The sequence below is a fragment of the Nuphar pumila genome, chromosome 6 (genome assembly GCF_984573655.1).
Source record: "Nuphar pumila chromosome 6, dmNupPumi1.hap1.1, whole genome shotgun sequence".
Classification (NCBI taxonomy): Eukaryota; Viridiplantae; Streptophyta; class Magnoliopsida; order Nymphaeales; family Nymphaeaceae; genus Nuphar; species Nuphar pumila.
In genome coordinates this window covers 43,911,753-43,933,476 of record NC_143254.1, presented here as the reverse complement: position 1 = coordinate 43,933,476, position 21,724 = coordinate 43,911,753, and positions in this window count along the sequence as shown.

Below are 21,724 nucleotides of genomic sequence, written 5' to 3'. Positions count from 1 at the left end.
AATTATCAAAGAGAGAGCAGCGAGCAATTCAACGCATGTCTGCTCGATATTTCATTCTTGCCGACGTCCTTTATCGTCGTGGATTCAATTCTGAGTATTTCAGATGTTTGGACGAAGAAGAAGCCAAAGAAGTTGTGCAAGAAGCACATGAAGGCATTTGCGGTGGTCATGTTGGCTATCAGACTCTCGTCAAACAAATCATCCGAGCAGGATATTATTGGAGAACTATGCAACAAGATTGCTATCGTTTTGTGAAGAAGTGCGTTCAATGTCAGATGCATGCGCCTTCCATTCATGCGTCAGCAACATACTTGCAATCTGTCGTCTTGCCATGGCCATTTTCCATGTGGGTTTTCGATGTTGTAGGCCCCATCACTCCTTCAGCTTCTAATGGTCATAAATATTTCCTTGCCGCAACAGAATATTTTACTAAGTGGTAGAAGCAGTCACTCTACGCACAGTAGAAGGTCGACACGTGGTTTCTTTCATCCATAAGAATATCCTTTGCCATTTCGGTATACCGCATGATATTGTGTCGGATAATGGCAGTCATTTCAAGAATGAGAGAATGAGGACATTCTGCTCAAAGTTCAAAATTCATCATCATTTTTCCGCTCCTTATTATCCTCAAGGGAATGGTCAGGCAGAGGCCACCAACAAGATTCTGATCCGAATCCTGGAGCGAACTTTAGAAACGGGCCGTGACTGGCATGAAAAGATTCATGATGCATTATGGGCATACAGAACCACCATTCGAACTCCAACGAATGCTACTCTGTCAGAACTTGTCTACGGAACTGGAGTAGTACTGCCTCTACATGTTCAGAAACTTGCTTTGAAATTTGCATCACTTCTAGAATTACCTCTTGATCAGTATCAGCAACATCGACTGGTACAACTTGATTTGCTCAATGAAAGAAGGTTCAGAGCAGCAGAGCATGCTCAATCCTATCGCCAGAGGATAGCCCGACAATATGCAAAATCTGTCATTTAGAGAAAATTTCGGATCAATGATCTAGTGCTCAGATCAACAGCTTATCTCAGGCATCGCCCGGGTGGCAAATGGTCGCCAAATTGGGAGGGTCCTTATGTTGTCAAAGAGGCACTACCTCGCAATTCATATCGGCTCATTAATGCTGATGGAATAGAATTACCAGATCCCATCAATGCTCGACATTTGAAAAAATTCTATACTTGAACAATTTCCTATTCTTTGTAATTCTTCCAAATTTTCTTCAATAATGATCAAAATTCTTTTTCCCAGTTACACTGGGGCATTTTAAAATTTTGTTTTTATCTACAAATATCCTGTATGCAGGCAGGAAAAACAAATCTCTCATTTCACGCACTTGTGTATTCATGTGCATCAATTTGCATTCATTTGCATTCAATTGCATTAATAACGATCTGGTCAGTATTGAGATTTCAACTATCAATTCCATCATAATTCCTAACGATTCAAGATTGAAAGATAATCACCAGAACTGAACCAAAATCCAGTATCCAAACTGGTACATTTTTAAACCGGTATGCATACCGGTATCCTTTCAAAATCGAGCACTCGTGTTAGTGTTCCACTGAATGGTCATGTCAGTCGACCTCTTGAGTTCAGTCTTCGTGCTGATCACTCATCCAATTCCCAAATTTCTAATTTCTAATTTCCAATTTCCAAATATCAATTTCCAAATTCCAAAATTCCCAATTTCTAATTTCCAATTTCCGAATATCAAATTCAAATTCCAAACTTCCAATTTCTAATTTCAAATATCAAAATTCCAATTTCAAAAATTCAAAATTCAAAATTCAAAATTCAAAATTCAAAATTCCAAATTTTGACCTTTTGGTCACTCAATACCAATTCCAAAAATTTCTCTTGCGAGAGACCCTTTGTATAGGGAGAGTTCGAGGGAGCTCGCTCTTTTCGCATGCTATCCAATTCGTTCACTTAGCCCCTTTTTAGGGAGAGTTTGAAGGGACTCGTGCCTTTGTGAACCATTTGCAAAACAAAATTCCAATTTCATACAAGGAACCCTTAGTTCAGGGAAAGCTTCGACGGAAGTTTGTTTTCCTTGTAACCATAATTTTAGACTAGGCCATTTCATCATGAAGGACCCTCTTTTCGGGGAGAATATGATGGACTCGTTCCTTCATGACCAATTTACCAACCTCACCAATTCTGGCCCCCTTTCCATAAGAGAAGCCTAATGTTAGGAAGTTTTGACGAAAGCTTAATTTCTCTTCGAAAGTTCGTTTTGCAAACACCACCTCTTCAGGGAAGAGAGGAGTAATTCCCAATTCTAATTTCTGAATCCTCTCCTTTGGGGAAAGGAGAAGAGAATTTATGTCATGGATGTGTTGCGTTGTGCTTCAAATGCTCGCTTTCACAAAAGGATTTCAAGAAAATTTTGCCAATTTGTCATTAAATATTTGTTGATTTCAAAAATCTTTATTGCATAAAATTATTACTTCAGAATACCTCCACTATTACTTCCGAAAGGGCAATGCTTTCGCGAAAAAGGATTCAAAATTCAAAATCTTTCTATTGGCCAACCAAAAGGATGAAGAATAAATCCGCGATATGGTCAGCAAAGAGAATTCAATGTTGTTGCAAAGCCATGAGTGATCGATATTGATCGCAGTCAATGGCATATTTTTAAAGACCATTCTTGAAGAATAAAGCAGTCGAAATATCCTGGGTGATACAGAAAAATCCACTCAATTTTCATATCTCCTCAATCACCTAAGCTGCAATTAAATATCTGCAAAAGGGATCTCTCAATTGTCGTCAAGATGAAGGCGAATTAAGCGAGTCGATCCCCGGGGCCAAAGAAGATTTGGATCATCTCCAAGATGATGGAGTTTGTGACGGATCCTTCCAGGAAAAGTTCAGATCACCGTCGAGATGAAGGCGAGTGTGATGAGCCTACCGACAAACCCTAAAAGGTATTTAATTTCTGCTATCATCAAGAGATTTCCTACCAAAGAGCCAATAACTATCAAGATAATCCCTGAGAGAAAAGAAGGATCGGAACATCTCTGAGATGAAGGAGTTTGTGACGTACCCTTCCAAAAAAAAAAAAAGAGAGAGACAAGTCAGGATATCTCCAAAATAAAGGATGATGTAATTCCCGAAAAATCCAAAAGAGCTCCAATTCTGTCAAAAAGAGTGCAGAAAGATCATCATGAGAAAAGAATCCCAGGATATCAGACTGCCGAATCTATCAAGAATCTTCTTTAATTTTGTGAAATTCTTTTATCAATATTCTTTCACCAATAGCTCTCGCAATATCAAGAATACTTTCTTTTCCGTCCATATCAAGGGAATTGATAGCTTTCTTGAAAGAAAGTCAATCGCAAGCAATTTGAATTCGAATCTTGATTCTACGAAGTTAAGCCCAGTTGGAGGTAATACTTCAGGTAGAAAAGAGGGAATACTTTCAAAACAAAGTGCATCATTTTCAATTATTTTGAATCAACAACAATTTTCAACATTTTGACAATATTTTCTAGTTATCCTGGCATGAAGCGAAAGCTTGGGGTTCATCTTTGGCGCATCAGTCACCATCCCTTTTAGGACTTGATTACGGGAGTTTTCAAGATTCCTTTCCTTCTTTGGTATAATCTGAGCGCATGGGCTCTCAGATTCGCACACTTCCCTGTGTCCCCACTGTCCCACCATAGACAGTCCATTTTCGGCTTGAGGTTAAGCCACCAATTTCAGCAAAAGGCAATTTCAAAAGTTATTTAGTCTCAGCAATGAGGCGCTCAAAATCAAACCCCTTTTCAAAACTTTAGGGACCCCAATTTCCTTCCTTTTGCAAAAAACCCTATCAGATTCATTGTGCGGAAATCCGAAGGTTCCATCACGGTCTCTTCTTTCGAGGATTCCGTCCATTTTCATTACCCAATCAGGTTAAGGGTATAAACCTGGGCCTCCTTTGATGAGATATTCCATTTTCATTACCCAATCAGGTTAAGGGTATAAACCTGGGCCTCCTTTGATGAGGTATTCCATTTTCATTTCCCAATCAGGTTAAGGGTATAAACCTGGGCCTCCTTTGATGAGGTATTCCATTTTGATTTCCCAATCACGTTAAGTGTATAAACCTGGGCCTCATTTGATGAGGTATTTCATTTCCCAATCAGGTCAAGGGTCAAAGCCTGAGCTCCGTTCCATACGAGGTATTTCCCGTCCCATCTAGGTGAAGGGCAAAACCTGAATCTCACTCTTTTTGAAAAAAAAAAAATTCCTTATTCTCCATTTCATATCTACCATTATCATTTGAATAAATTCTTTCATACCCAGTCAGACTCATCTAACTGGGGCATTTTTTTTATGGTTCAAATTTGGTATGTTTTATTTGCCACTAAGCTCGGCTTCTAACCGGCTTAGCAGCAAAGAGGGGCATCTGTAAACACCCCAAATTTTCACCCTCATCCAGTGTTTGTCCATTTCATAGGTCATTACAGATCATTGCATATCATTGCATGTATTCTGCATATCATTCCATCGCATTGCATAGCATTGCATCTCATTTTCGAGATCCAGCACTCCTATTTCAAAACATTCAATCCATATTTGAATTTTAAAGCTTTTATTTCAAAATCAATTTCAAAACCTGGGTTTTTATTCAATACTCTGTCATTTTCCAACCCCAGGACTTTATATTTCGAAATATTTTCTCAAGAAAACAATCTGGATTCATTTCAAATTCAAATTTTAATCGATTTCAATTCACAGATGAGACCCATTGAGGTGGTGTCGCTTCTGAATTCCTCTATTCATCAAATTTCTCAAAGTTTTAAAAGTTTCAGTCCGATCAGGACTCTGTCCCAGAGTCCTAATCCAGTCAGGAGTCTGTTTTGAAGTCTGTTTTACTTCCATTTTCAGTCTTTTTCGATTATTTTTAAAATTTAAGTCATTTTACAGAGTCTAGTTAGTTCAAAACTCTATTTTAGAGTTCGGTCGAGTTAGGAGTCTAACCCTGACTGTGTTTTCTGACTTATTTCATCATTTCTTGATAAAATCTTTCGAAAATTCTTTCATTTGGCTTTTAAAATCTAAGATCTCAGAGTCCTAAGAGTTCAGGACTCTAACTCGAAGTTCCAGTTCGCTTGAGACCCTATTTTCAAAGATCTTGAATTTCAAATGTCGATTTTAACCCCTTTTCAAAGCCATTTTCAGTGTTTATTTCAAAATTCTTCAAAATTCGATGTGGGCCCACTCAGTTGGCACCATATCCAGAGGAGTTCTAACCTAGTTAGGACCCTATGCCATTTCAAAAATTATAACTTTGAAGTTTGTCTTTGAAAATCCTTTTGAAAACTCCTTCAATTTCAAGTTTTAAAATCGCTTTTTGAAAAACTCAAGTTGGGCCCACTCGAGGTGGCGCCATATTCGAGTAAGTCAGGGCTAAACTAGGTCAAGTTATTGTCTTGGTTAGTTTTAGAAATTTAGAAGAGTCAAAATCCATTTTGAAAACCCATTTTTAAAAAAAAAACTTGATTTCAAACTATTGTTTTTAAAGGTTTTAGTTAAGATTTTAAAAATCAAATGTGGAAAGTGCCAAGTGGCACCACATTTGGAGTCTCTAGGGTTAATTAGGGGTGTCATTAGGTGTTAATTAGGATTAGGAGTCTCTAAAAAAAAATCGCCCCCCTAATGACTTTGGATAGGTTTTAAAAAGGGCAAAAAAGTAATTTGAAAATCCAAGACTAAACCTAATTTTTTTTATTATAAAAGGGAGCATAGGGGGGGACGATTTTTACTATTCACTTACCTTCAATTCTTGGAGCTTCTCTCTCCTCTCCAGCCCTTCCTCCATTGCTGCAACTCCAAGGTATGAATTCCTTTGCTTTTCATATTTTATTTAATGATTTTAATGTTCTAAACCTAGATCTAGGCTTGGATACCCCTCCTCATGGAAGATCAATCATGATTTAACCTCAAGAACCATCAAGAATCAACAAGAACGATCCAATAAGGTGATCTAACCCTGTTTTATGTGATTTACAGGGATTTTAATCCATTAAAAGTGATTTAATCATGATTCTTTACATTATTAACCAATAAAATACATGATTTACCCTTTTAATGGGTTAAATCTATGTTTTAAAGGTAATATTGAATTTCAGCCATTGATTCCCTAATTTTATTTTATTTTTTATGTTTATTCATGTTTGTTTTACGTTATATAGCATAGAAATAATTTTTATTTACTGTTTTATGGTTTATTTTATTGATTTACATTAGTTAATGCATGGTTTTTCAAGTTTCTTAAATTTCTGTGTGTTTTAGGTTTAGAACAGTAAAGATAATGTTATTTCGGATTGAAGTACTCATTGTTTATTTCTGATTTTTTTATATGTGATGCATGCATGAGTTATTGAGCTACTTTAAAAAAATAAGAGGTTTTGGATCTCGGGAACCCTGTCAAAAAAATCAGACATAAAATCGGGTTTTTAAAGCTTTAAAATCGTGGTTAAAATCAAGAAGGTAACTTGCTGTTATGATATTTCTCTCATCTTATATCCGATTTTAGATATGTAAAGTGCTATAGATTCAAATTGATTAGATCTGTCTGCTGTGAAATTTTTGGATTTTTTTATCACTGTTTAGTATTTTTACCCTTTCAGAGAATCTGTTTTTAAATTTAAAACTCATTAGGGTTTACCAAAACCCTAATCAGACTTGTGTTAGTCATAAATCCCAAACCACAGATCCGATTCATGATCTGTAAAAAGTGATTATTGCTATTTTTTTGTCTACTGTTTACTATTAAAATTTCAGAGATTTTTGTTTAGGTTTGCTATTTATGTTTGTATTTTCAATCTGAAACAGCTGTTTTAATCCCTGTTAATAGTGATATATTTTAGCTCAGATTGCCGAAAGGGTTTCTCCCTAACCAAGGATGCTTTTTCCGATATGTAAATTGGGAAATCTCGGTTTTCCTTCTTAGTTAGTCTCTGTAAAATTTCATGGATTTTAATGGAGATTTGACCCCTGGTTCGGGTCTTGGATTGAAACTGGTTGGTGAATTAGGTCAAAAATAGCATATTTTTTGGGTTTAATGCAATTTTCGGATTAATTTAATGTCAAAAAAATATTTTTATAATTCCAATTCGACATTAGGGTTATAAAAAATGTAGGTACCGAATTTGATGAATTTTGGAATCCATTTGATGTCTGAATTAATAAAATTGCAAAACAGGATACCTGAAAGATCCAAAAACACTGTTAAAATCATATTTTTTGTGATATTATTGGATTTTCGTGCATAAGCATATAGTTTTAGGGTTGTATTATGTTCATAAGCATCTTAGGATACTTTAGGTTTAATTTTGTAGTTATTTGATTTCATTTAGGTCATAAAACCCAAATTTTTACCAAAATCTATTTCAAAAAACCCTGATTTCAAGGCCATAGTCTTGCTATCAGGGGTAATTTGGTCATTTGACCTCAATTTCGAAATCCCTAACCCTAATTTTCACATATTTAAGCATGTCACATCATATTTAGCTTAGTTTATTCCATTCAAATTTCAAAACTTGCATTTTATCAAAATATCTTTCTAAAAACCCTAATTTCAAGGCCATAGTCTTGTTATTAGGGGTATTTTGGTCATTTTGACCCCAATTTTGAAATTTCACATCTTATCTTCCTTATTTATTCAATTTTATTTCATATTTCATTATTTTATTTAAGGGAATCATGAAAAAGGCTTATATCTAGCAAAATCCAGCAATTTCCTGATATTGCTGGATAAATCTAGAAAAGCCAACATATATTCACTAACCAAGTTTTCTAGTTTTGCAGGTACATTGAAGACTTTATTTTTCATGTATTTAAATTTCAATAGTGATGTAAACTAAATTAAACTTTGGAATAAGAATTTACATTTCCTGCTTAGCTTAGGCAGCATTGCATATAGTTTATTTTTTTAAATAATGTTAATGTGTGATGGATGATGATTCATGCATATTCAAACTCACTATGGTCTACACGAATGGCACATACACTAGATTTTATGAAGTTTATAAACTTGGTGGAATTTGTATTTATGGCCATAGTCAGAATATGAATGATACCCAGATTTATGATCTTCACATTAGCCACATTCAGCCTACACTCTTAGGCTAACTTCAAAATGCACTGCATTTCTCAAAAATACAAAAAGTATTTCTCAAATCCTCAAATTCATATTCATTCATTTCATGCATTTGCCAATTCCAATTCAAATTCTAAGTCAAGGAAATTGAATTCCTCAAAATCTCCTAAGTCTTATAGCAAAATCGATTTTCCCAAAAGCATTGAATTTCAAAGAATATTTCAAGTGTTTCTCAAGTTCATAAATTCAATTTTCCAAGTTATGCAGTCAATTTCAAAGTTTGAAGTTAGAAAAATCAAAATTTTTCTAAGTCTTATTCAAAAATCGATTTTCTCAAAATATGGATTTGCCAATGATATTTCAAGTATTTCCCAAGTTCCAAATTCAAATTTTCTAAGTTAGAATTTCAATTTCAAAGTTTGAATTCAGAGAAACCAAGTTTCTCAGAATTGATTTGCACCAAATGTCAAGGATTCCTCAAAATCGATTTTTACTTCTCTCAGAAGTACATTTCAAATCCCAATTCACGATTTTTCATGTGATATCATTTCCAAGATTTACATTTTCTAAATATTTCAATCATTCAAAGCAAACATCATGTTTTCAAATGTGCATTTTCTGAAAATTCATAGCACATGCCTAATTCTATGTGCATTTAGAAATTAGAATATGATTTATTGAATAGAGCAGAGTATAAGATTGATCCTTGGTTTAATTACCCCTGGTAAAGGCGCCAGGAACGGTTGAACCTCGTACCGACAGGCGAGTCCCATTCTACGGAATTATCCCGCATTTTAAAACGGAGGCGAGTTATTTTCAAAAACTTTTTTCAAAGGTCAGTTTGACTCGCAGAAGTTAAAAATTTTGCGATGATAACAAACCTGTAGTTGCATCAGTGATAGTTATAAGCATTGCTATGACCCGTATGGCTGTGTCAAAAATGTCAGAATCTTGTTCAAGGTCGTTCAATCAATGGTTCTAAACACCCTCTGCTCCACTTCACCAACACTTGCTTCACTGCACACTTCATTTTCTGTGGTATATTCTCTAACCATCCACGTTTCAGCACACTTCAGTCATCCTTCACCTGGTTATGTCATTTCACAACCCATCACCCATAACAGCCGCCATAACTGCTATATCCCACCTGTCTCACCAAAGCCACCAACACCCATAGCCTCACACCTTCTTTCATGTAGCTCAACCTTCGTTGCTGCTATCATCCACTTCATTCTATGTCCTGTTATACCATTCACTACACAATAAAAAAGCTGTGTAAAGAGACTTTTTCCCATTTACTTCAAAGGCAAAATTCTGAATCCCTTTTCCACATGTGACTTCTCATGTGATGTTCTGTATTCATATGTCCATATCCATATGTATATATATGTATAGGTATATATATGTATATGCATATGTATCCATGTATACCTCTATATACTTTCCAAATTGTTAATATACATATATCTACTTGTACGTATATACACCCACATGTATATGTACGTATGTATTTACATACATGTGCCATTTTCCATCCTCTTTACCATACATATATTTTCATCATTTGATTCCCATGTATATGTATATGATTTTCCTTTCCTTTTCATTACTAACCTGGTTGTTTTGCAGGAAATATGGAAGATATCATTATTTGGGGTTGTAAATTTGATTCTACCTGTTGTAATAGCTAGACCTTAATAAAAATTTATATTTCCTGCTTTAGGTAGAATGAATGAGCATTGTAGAATATCATGAATTGTTTGTTTTCATACACTTTTCTTTATTTCTCAAAAATTCTCACAATGGCAAAACACGAATGGCACGTGCACCATTTCGTAAGAGATAATAGATACTAAGTTGATGATCCACATCAATGGCCATAGTCAGGGTGTGGACAAAACTTAGCATTTTTATCTCTTACAAAATAACACTGGATCCACACTGGACCCATTTTTAAATTCATCATATTTTCCTAAAATATTTTCTTCTTTTATTAGAATTTAACTTAAAATTAACTCAAAATATATACCAATGGCCATAGTCAGGGTATATTGAGGGTTAATTTCATTTTAAATTCTATAAAAGCACTAAAAGGTATTTTATCCTTCATTTGAATTTAGATATGACTATTATATAATACATTCAATGACCATAGTCAGGAGTGTATTATATCATTAATCTTATTTAAATTCACTTGAAGGATGAAATATGATTTTCAAATCCAATTTCAAACTCATTCAAATTCATTCATCATATAGGATAGAATTGCATCATACTTTTAAAATTTCCTTTTCAAAATTCCAAGTAATTCTTCCTCTTCATTTCTCAGATCAAATCTTATTCAGATCCGATTCTATCTCATTTCAAGGTTCAAAAATTCAATTTCAAAGTCCAATTTGACTTTGAAACTCCAAAATCATTTTATAATCCAATTTCCAATTCAAAATTCAATTTCAAAGTTCAAATTAAACTTTGAAGCTTCTGATTCATCTTCTGGTTCAAAATCAAGTTTTCTTCAAGTTTTAAATCAAAGTTGAGATTGACTCTGAATCCCAAAATCCAAACCTTCCTAAGTTCAATCTGGGTTTTTCAAAACCCAGATCCATCTTTAAAAGTCCTATTTGGACTTTTCAAAACCCAAATCCAAAGTTAAATCCTAGTCTCAACTTGAATCCAGATTTCCAAGTATAAACTCCATTCCACTTTGGATCTCCAATTACAGATCCAAACTCCATTTAGGATCCAAATCCTCATTCCACTTTAGATCTCAGATTACAGATCCAAATTCCATTCTAGGATCCAGAATCCAATTCTGCTTTGGATCTCAGACTTCAGATCCAACTCCATCCTAGGACCCAGAATCCAATTTTACTCTGGATCTTAGATTACAGATCCAAATTCTATTCTAGGATCCAGAATCCAAATCTACTTTGGATCTCAGATTACAGATCCAAATTCCATATAGGATCCAGAACCCCATTCTACTTTGGATCTCAAACTTCAGATCCAATTTCATTTAAGATCCAAAATCCAGACTTTTACTTTAGATCTCAGATCACAGATCCAAATTCCATCTTAGGATCCAGAGTCCATCTCTACATTGGATCTTAGACTTCAGATCCAAATCCATCTTAGGATCCAGAACTCAATTCTTTATTGGATCTCAGATTCAGATCCAAATCCATCTTAGGATCCAGAACCCAATTCGACATTGGATCTTAGATTTCAGATCCAATTTCATCTTAGGATCCAGAGTCCAACCCTATCTTGGATCTCAGATTTCATATCCAAATACCATCTTGGATTCCAAATCTTGAATCCAATTCCATTCAAGATTCCAAACCCAAATTTCACTTTGATTCCAATTCTTAAAACCAATTCCATTTCATTCCGGATTTCAAATCAAGTTTCCATTTCAGATCCTAAATTCAAAATTCAGCTTTGAACCCTATTTAGAATCCAGATCTTGGCTTCAGATTTCATCTTGAAATTCCAACCCTATTCTATTTCTCAAATCTATTTTCCCCATTTTCCTCCTAAAAATTTCATAGAATTCAATTCCATTTCAAATATTCATCCAAGTTCAAATTTCTAATTCAAAGTCCATTTATGACTTTGAAATTTCCTTTCTTCTCTTTTCTTTCAGTTTCAAGATCATTTTCCAAATCCAGATTCATATTCCCAAGTTCTTGATTATTCTAAAAACTTAAGAACTTTAATCTTAAGTTCTAAGTTAAAAATCATTTCTTCACTTTATCAGATTCATCTCAAACACTTGGAAATTCTTCAAAACATTTTCAAAAAGAGCATACATCTTTGCATTTGCACAAGCATGATTCATTGTGCATTTAGACTTAGGATAAATACTTAGATAAATTCTTTGCAAAGCAAAAGGCATAAAATTCGACCCTTAGTTTGATTACCCCTGGTAAAGGCGCCAGGAACGGTCGAACCTCGTACCGACGAGCGGATCCCCTCTCCCAGTTTTCCCGCAAATATTTCGAAAATGGAGGCGAGTTATTTCAAAAAATTTCAAAATTAAGGTCAAGTGAGACCCGCAAAAGAATTCCTCTCCTTCTTTTCTCTTCTTTTCTCTTCTCTTTTTCTTTCTGTCTTTTATCTTTCTCCCTTCAAAAAGGAGGAAAATAAGAGGTTAGAAAGGAAAAGAGAAGGAAGAGAGAGAATATTACGAGAGGAAAATTTTTGCGATGATCACAGGTTTGGCGACCGTGATGGAACCCGTCTCCGTCCGGTCGAATTATGCCTTTTTCTTTTGCTTTGATATTATCTAAGTCTTTATTTTTCAAAATGTCAGCTATATTTCCATGCAAGCCTTAGGGGCCTAGATTTTTTCCTAAGCTGACATCATTGCATATAGGATCTAAGTATGGTTTGGTAGGACCATATTGAGGAGATTATTCCATGCTCACATTAGACTTAGGTTTGAAATGCAACTCTCCTCAATTTTAGGGATTGAATGCAAAACAATGTATGCAAGTGTATGCTTCTCTTTATTTTAATCTATCTCTTTAGGACTTACATTAGAGCCATCTGATTTCTTGCATGTTGAGCATATTTTGAAAACCTCGTTACCTACATTGTCCCGGTCTTCACGTTGCTGGGCTGTCTCACTGAACCATAGTTCGGGAGAGAGCCTCACAACTGGACCACTTATTTGGGTTCGCGCCCCCCTACCACGTACCTAAGGGCCATAGTCCGAGGTATATCGGTAGGTGCTCAAGGATGTTGGGAAGCCATTACCTTAGAACTGGAGAAATATTTCTATGCCACGTACTTCGAGCTTCGGCTTGGGTATATCGGCGTATCTTGATTGGAATCAGATAATTTGAACCCTAGAGTTAGGAATAAGGTCCTACAAGCCATTTCAAATATTGCATTTAGAGTCAGCCTTTAGGGAGTGCTGTGTGCGCATCCTTGTTTGTGCAGCTTTAGTTATATGATAATTCTCTTATTTCCTCTTGTATATATATGTATCAAACCCTTTTCGAAAACCCTGGGTGTATTATTCAAAATTTACCCTTATTTTCAAAAACCCCAGGTGTATATTTCTATCTACCTACATTTCTTTTCTCTTTTAGATCAAATTTTCTTCAAAAACCCTGGAAAATTCCTTTAAAAAAAAAAAATCATCGACCTTTTTCAAAATTTCCAGGTTTGTATCTTCGAGAGTCTATCCGTAAGTCCTGCATTCTATCTAACTCTCCTTATTTTCTCTACCCCAGTATCATTTCAAATGGCGTCAAATTCCCTCGATGCTGTCTTTCCCCGAGATCATGTCTTCTCTCAGATTCAGGATGGACCCCCGGATCTGCGGGTCATCCAGTATCGTCCTTTCTTCCCTCGGTGGTATTATTCTTGGTTCGCCACCTTCTCACGTATGTTTCCAGACCACTTGGATGACTGTGGGTTGGAGATGGCGTCGGCGGCAGGCAAGCGAACCATCAATGGAGCCCTGATTCAGACTATGACAGAACGGTGGAATCCTCGTACCTGCACATTCTGGTTTCCTTGGGGAGAGATGACTCTACTGATGGATGAGTTCAATGACATTATGGGATTGCCCGAACCAGCTGGTCAGCCAGATGATCCTGTCGAGCAGCAGTTTTTGATCAACATCAAAGGGGTAGATATTCAAGAAGCCTTAGCAAGAACAACGGGGAGCAGATCCTGGCCTCTCACTGAGATTGGTGGGAATCAGTTCATCGACCTATTCAAACTATATCAAAAGTACGAAGCCTACAAAGAGGTTGACACTCTGTCTCGAGCAGCGAAAGACAGAATTCAGCATGCCATGATCCTGTGCACAGTGGGGTTAGCTTTCTTCCAAGATGGTCAAAATTTCATAGATATCAGAGTTGCCCAGCTCTTTCGAAGATGGGGAAGCAAGCAGACCCGTCAACTTTCAGTTTCCATGGCTGCATTAGCCTTTCTTTACAGAGGCTTGGCTCGATTTGCTCTTGTAGAGACCATTCTGGTAGAAGGATGCACTTATGCCTTGCAGTCGTGGTTCCTGCGACACGTTCCCTCGAAGGCCAGTTCTTTCAGATTCAACAGTAAGCAGCCGAAGTCAGCCATTCAATACCGAGCTCTGATCGAGAAGCTGCATCAGAAGGAGATTACTTGGGACTTCTTTGACAGAAGAGAGATTGTTCCTCGATACACTTATGCACGTGACAAGCGCTATAAGTTGATGGGCCCTTTCTTTTGTGTTGATTATCAACCAGAACGATGTCTGAGGTAGTTTTCACAGCGGCAGGTTCGTGCCAACACCCGTTTCCTGACAGGCAACGTGCCAGAATTCAACCTGTAGTCGGATCAGTGGTCTGGGGCATATCATGTCGCCAAATATACCTGGAACTCCTTTGTTTCTCTGTCTATATTTCCTGAACCAAATGTATCATCTGAATATCGAGAGTGGTGGCAAACTGTTTACCCACCCTCTCTTTGTCTTTGAATGTTAATATCAAATAAAAATTACTTTTTGGCCAAAAATTTATTTCTTGTATTTTGTTTAAAGCACAAATAGTCACAAATTTTGGGTGACGACCTAATCTTGGGTAAAAGGGATATTCCTTCCGCATTTCTTCAATATATTTTATCATGGTTGACGACCTCGCCTAGGTAAGAAGGCATATTTCTCTGTTATCATAAAAAAGGTAACACAATTATCACAAATCATGTGATGACCCAATCCCGGGTAATGGGATAATCTCTTGAAATTGTCTACCAAATTTCTTCATTTCTTGCTTTTTCTCAAAGAAAATGTGATTTTTAAAAGCTTCTCCATACTCTAACCATTCCCATATTCTACAGGAAAGCTTTGGCATCTGAAAATGGTTCAGACAAAGGCTGACAAGCAGGCTGCTTAACAGCACAGTGACAGCGAATAAGAGGAAATGAACTCTCCTAGATTATCCAAGAAGAATAACTCAGAGGATGAAAGCGACGTTGATCCGGCCATGTACCGGATCTTTCAAAAAATGATGACCAAGATGATGGCCGAGCAGGCTAAAGCTGGTCCCAAGAAGGCAGCTTCTAAAAGTAAAGCTAAGAAGAAGCCCATGAAGAAGCCAGTCAAGATCAGCAAGCAGAAGAAACAACGTGACAGTACTTCTGAGGATTCCGGGTCAGCAGAAGAAGTCTTCGAGGAAGAAGAGCAGTTGATTTACATTCCGAAGCACCTGCGACAGTCCAAGAGGCCAGTGGAAGAGCCAGTGTCAGTAAATAAACCCAAGTATGGGGCCCCCGCAGAAGAGTCGATTCAAGCTTTGACCAAGATAGTCAAGACCTGCAAATCCGTGACAAAAGAAAGAGGTCATATACCAGGCAGGACTTCTATCTCGGCTTAGAAGGGGACATGGATCTGGAGAACCTCCCTCGGAAATTCATCAAGTTTGATGGAACCGGCGATCCAAAAGCTCATTTGGCAATGTTCTTCGCAGAATGCGCCCGGTTCAGTGAAGATAACCGCGCCCTTTTCCTTTGTTTTCCCCGCAGCGTGGACGGGATAGCAGCGAAGTGGTACGCTGAACATGTCAATCCCATCGAATTGAGGGATTTCGACAAAGTTGTTAATATGTTTGTTGAACGCTTCCTGTTCAACACGGAGGCTCTGCCTACCCTGAACCACTTATGCAACCTCAAACAGAAGCCCAATGAGAAGGCCAGGGATTTCATCCATAAGTGGAGAAGCATTTGCAATAAGATGAGGAATCCCATTTCTGAGGAACATGCCCTTCAAGTCATCCTCAACAACTTCTGTCAGCCCTTGAAAAGCCTCCTCTTCCCATATCCCTCCAAATCCTTCATCGAACTAACAAAGCGAGCATAATGGCTCAAAATGGGGGTAGAAAATGGGATGTATGAAGGTGTTTCTTCGACCAAGAACATCCTGGACCCAAAGAAAAAGGCCCATTTTACCTACTCAGCTGATGTTCCTGAAGATAATCAGAGCAGTAGCAGCAGAAATGACAATGGCAGCGGGTCGAGGCCTGAGCAGAACAGGGGAAGAAAGGGCAAATTCTTCAAGAGCAATGACAAATCTCTCCCAACCGGTCCTCAACAAAAAGGGGACTTTCAAGAAAAACCTAAACACATCAATTGGAGCAAGGATAGGAAGTTCACTCCTTTGGACCAGCCTCTGGAGAAAGTGCTGGAATACCTGTTGTCCCACGGGATGGTGAAATTGCCCAAAATTGCAGATCATCCAGTATTCATGGGGAAGTACAGAGAGCAATACTGCAAATTTCATAGAGCCATGGGGCATGATACAGAGCACTGCTTCATCTTGAAGAATTTGGTCCAGGACTGTATCGATAAAAGCATCCTCGTAGAAGATGAAGAGGAGGGCAAAATGGAAATTTTATCTGCTCCATTTCCAAAGCATTCAGCATCAATCATCTCAGAACATTCATTCATTCCGCAAAGCCATATACATCCGTGCTCTAGTGAAGAGCTAAAACTCCAGCATCAGGTAATGGTTCTACATCAGGATCAGCCTATATCTCAGAAAATTGATATCTTCTCACTTCTTGACCAAGTAAGTGTACTAGTCAAGGATGAAAGAATTCCAATCTTCCCAAAGAGCTTTCTTAAGAAAGAAGCCTGCACAGAGAAGGCAGAAACCTCTAAAGTAGTAGAGGAACGGGCTGATGATTTCCAGAAGCCAATTACGACACTCTCCAACATTTCCATCTTCGAATTAACTCATGATTCTCCCAAGCATCAGGAAAAGTTGGATGATCTATTAAGAAATATCAAGGTGAAGTCGGGCACCACACCCGAAGACATGGTGCAGATTGTAAATCAAGCGATGACCAATGCGCCTATTACCTTCTCTGATGAGGATTTGCCTAAACCTCATTCTTTTCACAACAACGCACTGTATATTGTGGTAAGGACCCGGGGCATGACTGTCCCGCATGTGCTCGTTGATGGAGGCAGCAGCCTCAATATTTGCCCAGAAATGACAGGAAAAGCTCTGAGATTAAAAGAGGAAGAATATGTGCCTGATCCCATTATCATCTACGGTTTTGACAATCACGGGCAGACTGCCAAAGGCAAAATCTTTTTAGAGATTTTCATTAACTACTCAGTGCACACAGTATTATTCCATGTTGTCAATGTGCCACCGACTTACAATCTTCTGTTGGGACGAACATGGATCCACAATGCCAATGTTGTTCCATCAACTCTCCACCAGTGCATCAAGTGGTCCAAAGGTGGAATGATCACTACCAATTTGGGCGAAGACCCTGAAGAAAGGCTGCCACAGCCTATGATCCCTCGTCCAACATTTACAGCAGATATTCCCAGCATCCGGGAAGCAGATGAAATCAATCTCACTGACAGTCTAGAGATGTTAAAATTGAAAGATGTCATGGACGAAGAGAATGTTGCCGCCACAGTCCAATGGCAGGGACCTTGTTTCTTCAAATTAGGAGGCTGCATCAATCACACCTCCTTTAAAGATCATCCCTTATTCCCTCAGTTTTCCAAAGCAAGAAAGGGATTCGATCTGTTGATCAAACATGGATATCAACCATTCCGAGGCATGGGGAAAGATAAAGATGGCATGATAGAGCCCATCATCCCATATCAGCATGCAGACAATTCAGGGTTGGGGTTCACCGGCCAGGATTCCAGCAAAAGGACAGTTTTTGTCAGAGGAAGTCAATGAAGAGATGATGCCTCAGTTTTCCTGCTTTTCTGTTCTCATTTCTTTGTTTAAATCTTGTAGGGACAATACGGTCCCATCTTTTGTCAGTATCTTGTAAATACTTTGCTTCAATCAATGAAAGATCAATCTTTTTCCTCATATTCGAGCATCTATCATTTCCTTCTTTGTCTATGTCATTGTTCTTTGCTTTATACAAAAAATTTGATTTGGCTCGTACTTTCTCTTAAAAACAACCTCTTTTTGGTGTTTTCAGGACCATTAACTCCTGAATCAATGACAAGATTTGTTATCAATCCCAAGTATCTAAAATTGTCAAGGTTTCCTGAGATGAAAGACAGAGCAGAAGTCAGTCAGGTAGCAGATCAGACCGAAGAGCCGGCCGAGTTTGATTCCACCATTCAGGAATTGCCAGAATTTGCTCACATTCAGAAGCAAGATGAACCATCGTCTTTGGTTCAAGATCCCACTGAGGATATCAACATTGGGTCGGAAGATAATCCGAAAATTCTCAAAATCGGGTCGAGTCTAAGCGAAATTGAAAAAGCAAGACTCATCCAATTCCTTGAAAAGCATCAGGAAGTATTTGCCTGGACTTACGAAGATATGCCAGGATTGGATATCAAACTGGTTGAGCATCGACTCAAGTTGAAACCAGAAGCCAGACCAATCAAGCAGAAACTGAGGAAGTTAGACCCTCGAATTGAGCAGTAAGTCAAGAAAGGACTTGAAGATTTGCTAAAAGCAGGCTTTATCCGAGCTATTGATTACCCAGATTGGTTGGCGAATATCGTTGCAGTCCCTAAAAAGAACGGAAAAGTTTGGATTTGCATTGATTTCAGGGATCTCAATAAGGCCACCCCGAAAGATGATTATCCACTTCCTAATATTGACCTGTTGATCGATAGCACAGCAGGTCATGCCATGTTTTCTTTCATGGATAGATATTCAGGTTATAATCAGATCAAGCTGGCCGTTCGTGATCAGTCCAAGACTTCATTTACTACCCCATGGGGAACTTTCTGCTATATAGTCATGCCATTTGGACTCAAAAATGCCGGGGCAACCTATCAAAGGGCAATGGCCGTTATTTTCCACGATCAAATGCACAAGAATATGGATGCATATGTGGATGACATTCTAGTTAAGTCTAAAGAAGAAGAGGATCATCTCGATGCTCTTAGTCAAGTTTTTGAAAGACTTATTCTTCACAAATTGAGACTTAACCCTCAGAAATGTGTTTTTGAAGTTGAATCCGGGAAATTACTCGGATTCATCATCAGCAAGAAAGGAATCGAAGTGGATCCGGCCAAGGCAAAAGCCATTATTGACATGCCGCCTCTAACTAATCTCAAGGAACTGCGAAGCCTTCAAGGGCATATTCAGTCTATTCACAGATTCATCTCTAATTTGGCTATGAGATGTGAACCCTTCAATCATTTGCTAAGAAAAGGAGTTAAATTTGAATGGGGATCAGAATGTCAGCTCTCGTTTGAGCGCATCAAGCAGTATCTCCTTAATCCACCAGTTTTGAATCCGCCAAAGCTGGGAAAGCCTCTCTTACTATATATTTCAGTCAATCAGAATGCTTGTGGTGGATTCCTCGCGCAGTATGAAGAGGGCAGCCTAATAGAGCACGCCATCTACTATGTGAACAAAACTTTCATTGATTATGAGAAGTAGTCTCAGATGGAGAAAACTTGTCTAGATCTGGTTTGGATGTGCCAAAAATTGAGGCATTACTTGTTGGCTTCTGAAATCAAGTTTCTATCAAAACTTAATCCTCTTAGATATATTTTAGAACAACCATTTCTTACTGGACGAATTGTAAAGTGGCAAGTCCTTCTGATGCAATATGACTTAGAGTATGTTTCACAAAAGTCGATTAAGGGCCAAGCGATCGCAGATCAGTTGGCGGATTTCCCTTTGACAGAAGAAATTAAAGCAGAAGATGATTTTCCTGATGAGCACATCTGTAATATCCAACAGCCCCCAGTTTGGAATATGTTCTTCGATGGCTCTAAAAATATGTCTGGCATTGGGATTGGAGTCTTGTTAATCACTCCAGAAAAAGAAATGATCCCTTATTCTCTCAAACTCGATTTCCAATGCACTCATAACATGGCCGAGTATGAAGCTCTAATACAAGGCCTCAAAATCCTGTAAAATTTCAATGTCAAGAGAGCGCATGCCTTTGGCGATTCACTACTTGTTGTCAGTCAAGTTAACACTGAATGGCAAGTGAAAGATTCCAAATTGATTCCGTATCAGAAGGTCGTTCTAGCTCTTGTAGACAGCTTCGAAGAATTTCAGCTCAGTCACATCAGAAGAGAGCATAATCAGATAGCCGATGGTTTAGCCAGTCTGGGCTCCATTTTATCCTTCAAAAGTGGTGAATCATGTTGTTCCTTTGAAGTCGGCAGACTTGAGCAACCTGCTTTCGCTTCAGTTACGCAAGTAAACCAGGTCAATCAGAAGGAGAAGCCTTGGTACCAAAACATCAAAAATTTTATTGAGACTGGTGAATTTCCACCAGAAATGCCTAAAAGGGAGCAACGTGTGATTCAACGTATGTCTACCCGCTATTTCATTCTCGCCAATGTCCTCTACCACCGTGGGTTCAGTTCTGAGTATTCAAGGTGCTTAGACAAAGAAGAGGCTATGGAAGTTATCCAAGAGGCGCATGAAGGGATTTGTGGTGGCCATGTCGGCTATCAAACTCTCGTCAAACAGATCGTCCAAGCAGGATACTATTGGAATACCATGCAGTAGGACTGCCATAGATTTGTGAAGAAGTGCGTCAAGTGCCAAGTGCACGCGCCTTACATTCATGCTCCGGCCACATATCTCCAATCAGTTGTTTCTCCTTGGCCGTTTTCTATGTGGGCTTTCGACGTTGTAGGCCCAATTACCCCTTCTGCTTCTAACGGCCACAAATACTTTCTGGTTGCGACAGAGTATTTCACAAAATGGGTTGAAGTTGTTACTCTACGCACTGTAGAAGGCCGCCATGTGGTTTCTTTCATTCACAAGAACATTCTTTGCCGCTTCGGCATACCACATGACATCGTTTCAGACAATGGAACCCACTTTAAAAATGAGAGGATGAAAACCTTCTGTTCTAAATTCAGAATTTCCCATCATTTCTCAGCTCCCTATTATCCTCAAGGGAATGGCCAAGCAGAAGCCACCAATAAGATTTTGATTCGTATTTTGGAAAGGACTGTGAAGACAAGTCGAGATTGGCATGAGAAAATTCATGACGCACTTTGGGCATATCGGACCACCATTCGGACTCCGACTAATGTCACTCCTTCAGAACTTGTTTACGGAACTGAAGTGGTGTTACCTCTCCATATCCAAAAGCCCGCTCTCAAATTTGCTTCACTTATAGAATTGCCACTCGATCAGTATCAGCAGCAGAGATTGGTGCAGCTGGATCTGCTAGATGAAAAAAGGCTCAAGGCAGCAGAGCACGCTCAAGCTTATCGACAGAGGATAGCTCGACACTATGCCAAGTCCGTCATTGAGAGAAAATTTCGAGTTAATGATTTGGTACTCAGATCAACGGCTCATCTCAAGCATCGACCACGAGGCAAGTGGTCACCCAATTGGGAAGGCCCTTATGTGGTTAAGGAAGCACTGCCTCGCAATTCATATCGTTTAATCAATGCAGACAGAGTGGAAATGCCAGACCCTATCAACGCTCTGCATCTGAAGAAGTTTTACACCTGAAATGTTCATGCTAAAGCCTTTGTACTCTCTAAAAGAGTCATTTCAATAAAATAAAGATCTTCTATCAATTCTTACATTCTCCTCCATGATACTGGGGCATTTTATTTTGATCTATAATCATCTTCTTTCATCATATGCAGGCAGGATTAGACGAAAGCTTTTTTCCTCAAATTCTGTTAATTCT